The 13,642-nt window shown below is 46.7% G+C and overlaps 1 protein-coding gene across 1 annotated transcript in view; it reads left to right on the plus strand.

The window, feature by feature from the left end:
• Positions 1-399: 399 nt before the first annotated feature.
• KLHL21 (kelch like family member 21) overlaps positions 400-13,642 on the plus strand; it is a 57,120-nt gene continuing 43,877 nt past the window's right edge. The window contains exon 1 of the mRNA XM_075328667.1: positions 400-507. The gene's annotated coding sequence lies outside the window, so the exon portion shown is untranslated. The remainder of the gene's footprint in view (positions 508-13,642) is intronic.

A 13,642-nucleotide genomic window follows, 5' to 3' on the forward strand; every position in this document is an offset into this window, starting at 1 on the left:
CCTTACAGAATGTGTGTGAGTGTCGCTTGTCGATAAAAAAATAATTTGTATGAGCTGAACCTTCCCCTTCTTCTCCGTTGTCAGAAATGGTGGGGCTGAGTAGAAAGAACAGACTGGGCTGACACCAGCAGAGCGCAGCTTGCATACCAGGACAATGCTATTCATTCAGGTTGGATTATACCATCGCCATGTACAGGAGGGAAGGATCAGCATTCATGTCAAAAATGCAAAAGCCTTTGAAAACGCAGCACAATTTTGCGTCTTTTTGGGAAGTTTTACATCACAACAAGAAGGGACATGGCTGACACGTTGAATTATAGCGAGACGATTTTAGAAGTGTTGGAGAAAAGACATCCACTTTCCCCCCTTTCCCGCTACCAGTACATCGCCCCTGGTTTAACTGCACTGGCTGGCTGCAGCAGAAATAGCCCAGGGAGAGGAATGTGAGGACGCTGAGCACATACACTGCTCCTAAGGTGAAGTGGGATCGCTGTGCGCAGACCCTGTGTAAGTATAATAATCATATCCGTTATTTATATGGCACCGACATATTCCGCAGCGCTTTACAATCATAGTTAACAGCACGCATTCTGCAACAAAGCAACGTGCAACAATACTAACCCAAAGATCTACTAACACTAATGGGGAACGGAGCCTGCCCCATGGAGCTTACTGCCTCTGTCATCTCCCAAAGTTTAGCCAGACTCTGAGCACTTGCCCACTGAGCCAGGTTATCAGTAATCATGTATCGATTCCCATGAGTCGAGCAATCGTCACGTGTCGGGATTTGAAACTCAAGCAGATCGTTATTTTGGGGGTCTGTCTTGCTTCTTTTTTTTTTCGACTTGTAAGGCGTTCATCATACAGAGTATGTGGTGTGTGCGCGAGACTCAGCTGCTAAGACACTGGCTCCCAACCAAAGACTTTTACGGCTAAAGGCGGCACAAGACGGTGAGCTCAGCCGAGCCGTGGTCTATGCGGATCAATGACGGGAAGACTTTCAAAAAAGTTTTCACATTGTTTAGATTGTACGTTACTTGGTGGATATTTAAAGGATCTACCAGTTCTCCCGACCAGTCTGTATTGGTAATTGCAATCATTCTCATGAAATAACAATTCTGGAACATCTTTTCTTAGAATTCTACATTGTACAGTTCCCTTTTGTTATTCCTCTGAGAAATTTTGGATAAAAAAAATTTGACAACTGGTATTTGACAATTCTACTCAATCTCCCACCATCCAATCACTTGTGCTAATATTATTATTATTATTATTTATTTATTATCATAGTGCCATTTATTCCATGGGGCTTTACATGGGAAAAGGGGTATATATAATTGGGACAAGTATAATAATCATAAACAATACAAGGCAAAGACTAGTACAGGAGGAGAGAGGACCCTGCCCGTCAGGGCTCACAGTCTATAGGAGGAGACAGGACCCTGCTTGCGAGGGATCACAGTCTACAGGAGGAGAGAGGACCCTGCCCGCGAGGGCTCACAGTCTACAGGAGGAGAGAGGACCCTGCCCGTGAGGGCTCACAGTCTATAGGAGGAGAGAGGACCCTGCCCGCGAGGGCTCACAGTCTACAGGAGGAGAGAGATCTCTGCCCACGAGGGCTCACAGTCTACAGGAGGAGAGAGGACCCTGCCCGTGAGGGCTCACAGTCTACAGGAGGAGAGAGGACCCTGTCCGCAAGGGCTCACAGTCTACAGGAGGAGAGAGGACCCTGCCCACGAGGGCTCACAGTCTACAGGAGGAGAGAGGACCCTGCCCGCGAGGGCTCACAGTCTACAGGAGGAGAGAGGACCCTGCCCGTGAGGGCTCATAGTCTACAGGAGGAGAGAGGACCCTGTCCGCAAGGGCTCACAGTCTACAGGAGGAGAGAGGACCCTGCACATGAGGGCTCACAGTCTACAGGAGGAGAGAGGACCCTGCCCGTGAGGGCTCACAGTCTACAGGAGGAGAGAGGACCCTGTCCGCAAGGGCTCACAGTCTACAGGAGGAGAGAGGACCCTGCCCACGAGGGCTCACAGTCTACAGGAGGAGAGAGGACCCTGCCCACAAGGGCTCACAGCCTACAAGGGATAGGTGAGGATACAGTACGTTAGGGTAGAGCTGATTGTGCGGCGCTACGGTATATCAGACTGAGGGTTACGGCAGGTTGTAGGCTTGTCGGAAGACGTGGGTCTTCAGGTTCCTTTTGAAGCTTGTCAAGGTAGGCAAGAGTCTGATGTGTTGTGGAAGAGCATTCCAGAGTATGGGGGAGGCACGGGAGAAATCTTAGATGCGATGGTGGGAAGAGGAGATGAGAGTAGAAGGACATCTTGTGAGGATCGAAGGTTACGTGCAAGTAAGTACTAATATTAGACTCTATGAGGACACACCCTTTTGATATGGAGAATGGCAACACCCATTTGTCAATTTGTTCATAGTAGGAATAAGGCTATGTGCGCACTTTGCTTTTTACCTGCTTTTTTGCTGCTTTTTCAACTGCAGCGTTTAATGCCAAAATGGTTGTGTTCTGCTTTTCAAGCAAAGTCTATGGGAGTTTGGGTTTCTTGTCCGCACTATGCAGTTCAAACTGCAGCCTTTTTGTTGCAGAACTTTGGTCAAAAACTCACCTTTGCAGTGCAAAACCCAAATGGCAAAAACAGGACAATTGTTTTTGCCATTTGGGTTTTGCCCTGCAAAGCTGAGTTTTTGACCAAAGTTCTGCAACAAAAAGGCTGCAGTTTGAACTGCAAAGTGCGGACAAGAAACCCAAATTCCCATAGACTTTGCTTGAAAAGCAGAACACAACCATTTTGGCATTAAACGCTGCAGTTGAAAAAGCAGGTAAAAAGCAGGTAAAAAGCAAAGTGCGCACATAGCCTTACAGTTTATTTTATTCACTTTATAAAGCGCTATTAATTTCACAGCACTTTAGACATCATCATCGCTGTCCCCATTGGGGCTCACAATCTACATTCACTAGCAGTAGGTTTTTGATTGAGGGAGGAAACCCAACAAATTCCTTGCAGATGTTGTGATTTGAACCCTGGACCCCAGCACTGTAAGAATGCAGTGCTAACCACTGAGCAGAGTTATGGGAAAAATATGAATAAAAGGGAAGGTCAGCTCACCTGCATGGTAAGGGTACCAATTGCATGTAGACTTGTAGCATTGAAAAATCCAGAAGAAAGGGAGTTTCCAGTAAAAGAAACCCTTAAAAAACTTTTTATTACGAGTGACGTCATATTAAAATTCATGTAGAAAAAATCCTTCCACCACCGTAGAAAAAGCATACACGTTTCAGACACAGTTCTTAGTCATTGCCTTATATGCATATCTGAAACGTGTATGCTTTTTCTCTTGTGGTGGAAACATTTTTCTTTTTTTCTACATGGATTTTAATGTCACAATAAAAAGTGTTTTTAGGGTCTTTTACTGGAAACTCGCTTTCCTATGGAAGAAATGTTAATGCATAATTTATTTATTTTTTTTTTTTGTATATTATTTTGTATATTCTGTTTGTGCCGGTCTGAAATGGTTGATAACCATAGACAACAATCATGTAAATTCAGATGCAATTTTTTTGGTTTTGCTGTTATTTTCAGTAAACCTTGTTGCATTGTGATAATATTGATATAATATTGATGTATTCTGGTTGTAAGAAGCGATGATTAATCCAGAGGAGAGGTGATAACTGCTTCATTGGTGGAGTCCACCCTCTGGGACCACCATGGAGTGCACAATAAGACAGTTTTATTTATGTTAGGCCGGTGTCACACTTGCGAGTGCCTTGCGCGAGTCTCGCGGTGCATCACCCGTCATGGACTCTCACTCTCCTCACAGGAGCAGGTTGGCTGCATAGAGATAAATGCAACCGGCCCGCTCCTGTGAGCAGAGTGTGAGTTTGTGACGGGTGATGCACCGCGATACTCGCAAGTGTGACACCGGCCTTAGAAAGGGGCACAGTGCTCATGCTTGACTGTTACTCTATCCGTTACCCATAGGATTGCTGAAGAAAGCCAAAAGAGTGACTGTCAAGCATGAGCTCCACTCCATCCTAATGGGGATAAAAGTGCCCCATTCATGTGGATAGGTGTTAACTTCTTCATTCATGCGGATGAGTGATAATCACTTCTTCAAACTGGAATGTCCCTTTAATGTTCTAAAATATAAAGTAAGTGAGGGCATTACAAAACAAAATGTAGTGCATTTTGATGTCCTAAGCATCACTTCCTTAAATAGGGACTTAAGGCCCCGTTACACGCAACAACGTATCTAACGATATATCGCCGGGGTCACGGATTCCGTGACACACATCCGGCATAGTTAGCCACGTCGTTGCGTGTGACACCAACGAGCGACCGTTAACGATGGAAAATACTCACCAAATTGTCCATCGTTGACACGTCGTTCGTTTTCAAAAAATCGTTGATTGTTGAGGACGCAGGTTGTTCGTCGTTCCCGTGGCAGCACACATCGCTAAGTATGACACCTAGGGAACGACAAACTACAGCTTACCTGCGGCCGCCGGCAATGAGGAAGGAAGGAGGTGGGCGGGATGTTACGGCCGCTCATCTCCGCCCCTCCGCTTCTATTGGGCAGCCGCTTAGTGACAACACTGTGATCCCGCACGAACCGCCCCCTTAGAAAGGAGGTGGTTTGCCGGCCACAGCGACGTCGCTAGGCAGGTAAGTCCGTGTGATGTCTCCGAACGATATTGTGCGCCACGGGCAATGATTTGCCCGTGACGCACAAACGATGGGGACTGGTACGCTCGCTAGCGATATCGCTGCGTGTGACGGGGCCTCTAAAATGCATGTGTTCACTACCATGAGCTTCAGATTCAGGACCTTTCAAATAATAATGACAGTACACCTAGGTATAATCCAATTTTCAACAAAATAATGTTAAGAACGCTGCAAATACCTTTTTTTTTTTCATAAACTAATTTTGACTGATTTTTCTATTCACACAAATTGTATATGATGTCTTAAAAGAAATACAGTTTGTAAGGTATAGGGGCATTTAACAGAAATGGTTGAAGGCAATTTTTAAGAACGTTTTTTGACTTTCTGGAACTTTAACCTATAGACTAGTATATATGGTACATAGCCAACTGTGTACTATTTGTAGAGGATACTGTACTAATGTACTCCATTAGAAAAAAAGGATTGGAGATAAGCTATATGGACATTGGGACACTTCCATATCTAGAGGGGCCTTTATGACTTCCAATTCTAAATCTATCCTCAGGGGCGGGCTGGGCCAAGGGGTAAATGACCCCCGGGCTGCTCTCCCAGCAACTGTACGGGGCCGCCCACACACTATAGGCATTAAATATGGAGTTGGTCCCTTTACAGATATAACAAATTCTGAATGCTTCATACAAGATATTTTCAGTTGTCTTTTGAGAATTTTTCTTCTTCTGAAGAAGAGCATTTGTGAGGTCAGACGCTGATGATGGAGAGAGGTCAGGCTCATAAGTTCATCCCAAAGGTGTTGGATGAGGTTGAGGTCCGGTATCTGTATGGCCGATCATGTTCTTTCACCAAACTCTCCAGCCATGTCTTTAAGGACATTGTGTACTTGGCACAATCATAGGAAACAGAAAAGAGCCTCCCCCAAACTGTTCCCACAAAGCTGGAAGCTACAATTGTCCAAAATGTCTTGGTATGCTAAATTGTTAACATTTTCCTTCACTGGCACTAAGGGGCTGAGGACGACTATTGTAAACCAATGCACTCATTAGCATAAGATAAAAGATCTTTAGAAATACTTTTTCTAAAGATCCCTTTACCTATGCTAGTGTATATGTAGCACCCAGGGATATGGGGTACTCGGTTCCAGGCAGTGTAAGTCTTGGGCAGGTCACAGTGGTGGCAGTTACCCGGTTCCGTGCCCTGGGCCCTTTTTGTAATGGGGATATTTTCAGGGGAGATTATGGTAATGTTCACACGTGACGCCACTTGCGGTGTTGTGGCTAATTTTAGGGAGCCGCCGCTGCAGAATGTCTCTACGGGGGCTGATGGTATTGGCAGCTAGAATGGTAGACCCTCCACAAGTAGGGTTTTACCCCAGAGGGTGTATGGTGCAGTTGGTGTCGGAAGAAGGAGTCCACACAAGTGTTCAGTGCAACTGGTTTACGCACTGCTGGTAAATGTTGACTGGTTTCCCGAGGCCGTCTGGTTTCGTCTCCAGGTCCCCTTTCTCCTAGTGCCAATCTGGTTTCTCTGGTACCTTCTGCCCCTGCACCTGTCTCTGGTAAGTTGGTCCCCGTGGTATGGAACAACTGGGGGTCCCCTTTCTGTGGTTTGTCCACTTCTGTCCGCCTGACGGTAGCGTGAACCCTGTGGGGTTGGAGTCTCTGGTCCTGTCCCTGGTTCACCCATTGCTACTGAGTCTTCGGATTCTTTAGGGTCAGCAAAGTCCTTGATGGTCCCCTTGCTGTGCAGGTGTTAACAGGTCGGCCTGGAGCTCTTTCCTGTCCTAGGCTCCTGTACCCCGTCGGTGTGTAGTTCTGGGAGTACTCCATCGGCAACCACTTCTCCTGGGTACCAGGTCACCGTTAACCCATGACAGACCGTCTCCTCTCTCAACTCTCTCACTGTGTCTGCTCCCTTTCACTGCAGACTCCCTTCTCTCTACTGTCTCACTCCACATTCCGCCCCTCCCACCTGGTCAACTAGTGGACTGGATTGACTCCACCTCTAGACGGCCATCCATTGGTCCCACTTTAGCTGGGTACCATTGTATGGGGGATTGTTGGGGAAAAATGGTATTACCTGGGTTGTTGTTGGTACCGGCACTGGGTTTCTGGGTCCCTAAGGGGGTAGGCCCTGCATCCTTGTGGGGATGCAGAACCGTGTAGCACCCTGATGGTTTCAGGGGCGATACATATACAGGGACAGTTAGGCATTGTTTAGCAATATGCACCCAGCACTGCTCGCGGTTCTAGGTGCATATTGTACCTGACAGGTTCAGTTTAAGGGATATACAGTATATACACCTGGCATACCAGATAGTCCTGTAGTTACTGATTATTCAGCAGGGAACAAATGGAGAAATAAAGCGTGCTAACTGAGCTAGGAAAGGGGTAATACAGATGTGTGCATGGATTTTATATGTGGCTTTGGTTAATGATATTAGATGGCGAATATCAACCCAGGATTACAATTTTAACAAATATATTGGAGAATGAAAGGAGGTTGTGACAGCGTGTTTTGACCAGAGTGTGCAAAAACATTTATCACTTTTGGCGTTTTCATCCCAGTTTGAAGCAGCTTGGCCAACATGGAATGAGCTGGGGTGGAACAGGATGGGTATGTGTGCCCCCCAGGGCTATGGGGTACTCGGTCCCAGGCAGTGTACTACTGGGATGTGTCACTGGGTGGCCGTTGCCCGGTTCCGTGACACTGGGGGCACTTTTAAAAAGGGGGAATAGTTAATAAAGTTTATGTCGTGATGCCACTTGCGGGTTGCGGTTATGGTGATGGAACCGCTGCTGCACAGTCTCTCCGCTGGGGCTGATGTGAGGGCAGATTGGATGTTGGGCCCTCCGCAAGTAGGGCCGGGGCCCCATGGTATAGGTGATAGAGTTAGGCGCTGAAAGAAAGGTAGGCCACACGAGGAGTTGCTGTGTAACTGATTCTCTTTACTCACAGTAGATGGTAACTGGTATCCGGAGGAAGGCTGGTATTCACCTCTGGTCCCCTTAGTCCCAGTGCCGGTTGATGACCTGGTGGCTTCTTTCCCCTGCACCTTTCTCAAGTTGGTGGGTCCCCGTGGCTTGTAGCATCTCGGGGTTCCCTCCTGTTTGTCTCTCAGTCTCTAGTTTGTACGGAGGCAGTGTGAACCCTGCAGTACCTTGTAGTGCCCTGATGGGTTCAGGGGCGCTACATATGCCCGTCCGTCAAATTCACCAATAGTTCCGGTGTTTTGTTTTTTTTCTTGTTTTTTTATTGCATTACTCCAGCCTTAATTAATCAACTCCAAAGTGCCTTACGACCTTTGCACGCTGCCTGTTATAAGGATCTCTGTAGGCTGCTATAATATCATACTCTACTTTTTTTTTAATTTATTTAGTACCATTAATTCCACAGCGCTTTACATACATTTGTAAAAAAAGGTCCCCATTGGGGCTCACAATCTAAATTCCCTATCTGTATGTTTTTGGAGTGTGAGAGGAAACAGGAGAACCCAGAGGAAACCCACGCAAACACGGGGAGAACATACAAACTCCTTGCAGATGTTGTCCTTGGTAGATTTTAAACCCAGGACCCCAGCGCTGCAAGACTGCAGTGCTAACCACTGAGCCACCAATACAGTGCTAACCACTGAGCCACCGTGCTGCCCGTTATGTAACTTTCCATAAAGGCGTTCATTGTGGCATGTTACATCGCATACCACATTGTGGAGATATTCTTCCCTGGTGTCATTGCTTCAAGTAGAGAAAGCAGTACCTGCCACCATATGGCGGCACACAGAGTTCCTAAGGCTCTGCGATATAGTAATGTAGCAGATGTAGTCTGACGGTGTCCTGTGATATCTGGCACCAAGACGTTAATGGCAGTTGAAGTCCTGTAAATTGATCCTCTGTAGATCAGATTTTCATTCACTCTATTCACTGCCAATTGTGAATACTGTTGCCACATTGGTGTTTAATTAACTGTAAAAATGTTTGCATTAAAATACGTCCACATAAATGCTCCATTTGCTACGTTTTTATCTTTTTTTTTTTGTTGCTATTTTAACCATGGAGTAAAAGTGAAGATTTAACTACATATTTCCTGCAAATGCTGGATTCCATTTTTTATTATTATTATTATTAATAATAATAATAATAATAATATTCCTGATTATTGTGATCCTGGAGTTGGGAAAATCCATTGGTGCAACCTGCAGCCGCACAGGGGGCCCAAGAGGGAGAGCCGGAGTGGTTTGTAAACTTGTCTGGACGTCTCTCTGCACTCATCTGTTAGAAATTTGTCTGTCTTGACTGCCCCTAGTGGACAAGATTAAAAACTACATAAAAGCTCAAAAGCTTAACCCTAGAACGCATTCCTGGGGCCTCGCAGGCCTGCTAGGTTTCTTGTTTTCTATTGTAGATTTCTACGGTTGCGCATTCTAGGGTTAAAAACATACAGACATGTTCACATAGAATTTTTTTTTTCCCTTGCAAAAATCGTCCGATCTAACATAAGTCTGCAGTCGTTCTATGCGACTTTTGAATCCTCATATTGCGCACACTGTGCACTGTGAGGATTCTCCGGTGTGCGAGATGGGAATGGTGGCCGCGATTATGTGATATGCAGAATCCGACTAGATGGGCACAACCTCACTCAATGCACTTGCAGTGAGCAACTGCTGTTCAAGGCTATAACACCAGAGAATCCTCATGGTGCAAAGTGCATCTGATGTGAAGATTCACAAGTCTGCAGTCACATGGAGTGATACATAGAGTGACTGCAGACTTGTGGATTTAGACCGGACAACTCCTTTAAATTTTTTTGGATTTACTCTAGATCTAAGCGAACGCTTCTTTATGGTATTGAACCACGATTATCATTTAAGTTCCCCACATTACAGAGAATATGAAATATCCATTATTAAAGGGGATGTCCACTACTTTGACATTGATAGACTATCCTTAGGATAGGTCATTACTGTCTGAGCGGCCGGTGTCTGACACACCGCAACCCCCGCCAATTAGCTGATCTTGGTGTCGGGGACGGCACTAGGCGGCCAGAAATGCTCAGTTGTGGAGCTGCTCCGTCTTCTGATAGTGGCCGCGCTGGGTACTGCACATCCGTCTCCTAATGATGACAGTGGGAAGCGGATGTGCAGTAACCCAGCCGCTATCAGAAGACAGAGCAGCGCTGAAACTGAGCATTTCCGACCTCCTGCTACTGCCACCGGGGGTGAGGCATGTCGGACCCCAGCCAATCATCCTAAAGATAGGCCATCAATGTCAAAGTAGTGGACAACCCCTTTAAGAATTCCCTGTATCTAGTTGTATAGATAAAGAGATCTTTAGAAAAAGTATTTCCAAAGATCTTTTCACTTATGCTAATGAGCGCGGGGACTAGTCCCAAGGGCGTTAGTTCCTGCACTCATTCCACCCTCTTACCATGTTAGCACTCCCACAGGAGCGTACTAACATGCTATTCAATGCAGCGTCACAAGCGGTGCCGCACGTACCTGTGTTTGCTGTGACCACGCTTCTGAATGCCGGGCACTTCCGGTCATGCGCAGCAAGAAGCCGGGTGTACACGTCATTCTAATCAATAGGAAGCGGAGGTGCAGTACCCTGTACATCTTCAGAAGATGGAGCAGCGCCGAAACTGAGCAGTGCTTTCACACATCCAGTTTTTGCAGTGCGGCACAATCCGGCTCAAAAACCTATGCAACGGATGCGGCGAAAAAAACGGATCCGTTGCATAAGTTTTTCCATGCGGCCCGTCCGTTTTTGGACGGATGCGGCTTAATACTGAGCATGCGCAGTACAAAAAACCGCATCCGGAGGCTGAATGCGTATTTTGCCTCCGGCGTCCATAGGCTTGCACTGTGAATCGCGCCGGTTTTTTCGGGTTTTTTTTTCGCCGCACCAAACAACGTGCCAGGCAATGTTCCATCCAGCCGCCGCATGGGCTAAATATGCCGCATCCGGCAAAAACCGGACGCAACGCAAAGCCATGCGGCACAATACGGCACTAATGCAAGTCTATGCTGGAAAAACCGCAACTGGCGACAAAAAAAAAGGTTGCGTTTTCTCTGCAGAGCGCCGTATTGTGCCGCACGGCAAAACCGGATGTGTGAAAGCCGCCTTACTGCTGCCGCTGCAGGGACCGAGAGCAGCTGATCAGCGAGGGTGCAGGCCCGGTGTGTCCGATCCCAGCTGATTAGACATTGATGACCTATCATAAGTATAGGCAATCAATGTAAAAGTAGTGGACAACCTCTTTAGACTTGGAGTTTTCATCTCATAAAGTGAGAGCTAGGCCATGCCATTACATAATGATTGGTTCCTCTGGTAACTTTATGATCTTGAATGGCAAAGCGCTGAAAAATGTGTTAATGGGACCGCAACGCTGCATCCCCATCAGGCTCAGTCGCGGCCCAGAGGATGAACCCTAGATATCATAAACTATCTGTTGCCCATAGCAACCAACCAGAACACAGCTTTCATTTCTACAACTGCTCTAGTACAATGAAAGCTGCTCTGTGATTGGTTGCTATAGGCAATTTGGACCATTTTTGATAAATCCGTCCCATGTGTTGTATTTCCTTAGACAAAAGGTCAATAAACAAAATGTAAAAATCTCATAACAAAAAACCTGGGTGTAACCTCAGCAGAGCAGGATGAGATAAGCAAAGGCCAAATACATTGGAAAGGAAAAATGTGTCTGCCTAAAATCAAATGTTAGGGAACAAATGGCTGCACCATAGATATTAGATTGTTTATGGAACTAAACACACGGTAACCCTAAACATGGTGTGACAGGTTCCACTGTTCTTCTAGATAGGGCGAGTGATGCAGTCCGGGGGGTGAGCATGCTACAGTCATAAGTTGTTCCGCCATCACACATCACTCATTACTATTGTGCCGTCATACATCTTGCATTAACCCCTTCCTATATTTCACAATTCTCTCACTCGGGGTGGACTTATACAGCAGAAGTCGCTTCCTTTTTCCTTTCCCGGGGTGATGGCTTCCCTTTTTAGCCGGCAGCTCATAGTAACTGTATATGGCCGCCGCTTCCTGCGCTTCCCACACGTCTTCATGATTGTCACTTCTCACCTTCTGTAGTATTGCGAGCGCATGACTCAGATCTGTGGAGATTGTGTTTCAGACTTGTAAGAATATTTTACATCACACAGGGGGATATATCAAAAGGGATTCTCCATAGCAACAGCACAACATGGGCTCTACGGACGGGCAGTTAAAGGGACATTTCACGTGCATGTAAAACTCAATATCCATGTCCTGAACGAAGTGACTGTGATACATAGCAGCCCTATTGACAGGGGCGGGCATATCATGGGTGCAACTTAGGGGCCCGAGAGGTAAGGGGGCCATTTCCACCTTCAAAGCAGGAGGAATTGTGCATTATGATGAGCTATTGGACTGCAAAGGGCCCATGTTGTTATTGCACAGAGGCCCTTCTCTGTCTGTGTCCACCAGTGCCCATTGAGTAATGACCCAATGACAACTATTGTTGGCTGTACCAACAGTAATTACATCTGCTGAATGCCCCCAGCCTCCCTCTCAGTACACGGTGTATAAGGGTATGTGCACACGATCTGGACCCTGACCAACGGGTCTGCGAGTCTCCTCCACAGGAGTCCACAGCTGCTCATGCCCAAGATCCAGGCTCGGGCAGTTGTGTTCTCCCTGCGGAGAACTCTTGAGTCTCCGCAGCAAAGAATTGACATGCTGCGGCTCAGAAAGCTGCACGGCAGATCAGTTTTCCCTGCAGGAAAAACAAGCACAGTGGGCAAGAGATTTCTATAAATCCCATCCACTGTGCTTGTACCGTACAGCACAGCATTTTCAAGGCAATGAAAACACACTGCATCCAAAACACTGTGAACCCTGATTGTGGGCATGCAGCCTAACCTTTCCTGTTTGTATACCTTGTCTTCCTGCCAGGAGAGACCAAATACATACTGTGTCTGTGTAAAGGCCCTGTTACACGCAGCGATATCGCTAGCAAGCGTACCCGCCCCCATCGGTTGTGCGTCACGGGCAAATCGCTGCCCGTGGCGCACAATATCGCTCGGACCCGTCAAACATACCTGCCTAGCTACGTCGCTTTTGCCGGCGAACCGCCTCCTTTCTAATGGGGCGGTTTGTGCGGCGTCACAGCGACGTCACTAAGCGGCAGCCCAATTGAAGCGAAGGGGCAGAGATGAGCGGGCTGAACATCCCGCCCACCTCCTTCCTTCCGCATTGGCGGCGGCCGCAGGTAAGCTGTAGTTCGTCGTTCCCGAGGTGTCACACATAGCGATGTGTGCTGCCTCGGGAACGACGAACAACCTGCGTCCTCAACAATCAACGATATTTTGAAAATAAATGACGTGTCAATGATGGACGATTTGGTGAGTATTTTCCATCGTTAACGGCCGTTCATTGGTGTCACACGCAACGACGTCGCTAATGATGGCGGATGTGCGTCACAAAATCTGTGACCCCGGCGATATATCGTTAGATATGTCGTTGCGTGTAACGGGGCCTTAAGGGACGCACATTCCAAAAAGGTAGCTCAAGCAGGGGCTGAAAAAGATAGGAGACTGATCCAAAATTGTCCTATCTTCTTCATTATTTGGGGTTGCAGCCTTTGCTGGACTTCCCTCTACATATGGGAAGTGCATCATTTGCAAACCAGGTGTTTGAAATTGGTCCAGTATAAAAATAGGCCCAGCATTTTGGGGTAAAAAAAAAAAATTGCAGGTTTTTAATTACCATTGAGTAGAAAGCAAGCAAGGAGTATCAATAACACGTTTGGAATACCACCTCATTCTTAAATCATAGCAATTCGGGACTTGGCTGAAAGGTGATGAGAAAATGGGTGCAAGGAGACCAACAAAATTAGTTTCTTATTAGTGATGAGCAGGCACTATCATGTTCGGGCCTTCATTACTTATTAAG

This window comes from Anomaloglossus baeobatrachus, chromosome 11 (assembly GCF_048569485.1).
Source record: "Anomaloglossus baeobatrachus isolate aAnoBae1 chromosome 11, aAnoBae1.hap1, whole genome shotgun sequence".
Lineage (NCBI taxonomy): Eukaryota > Metazoa > Chordata > Amphibia > Anura > Aromobatidae > Anomaloglossus > Anomaloglossus baeobatrachus.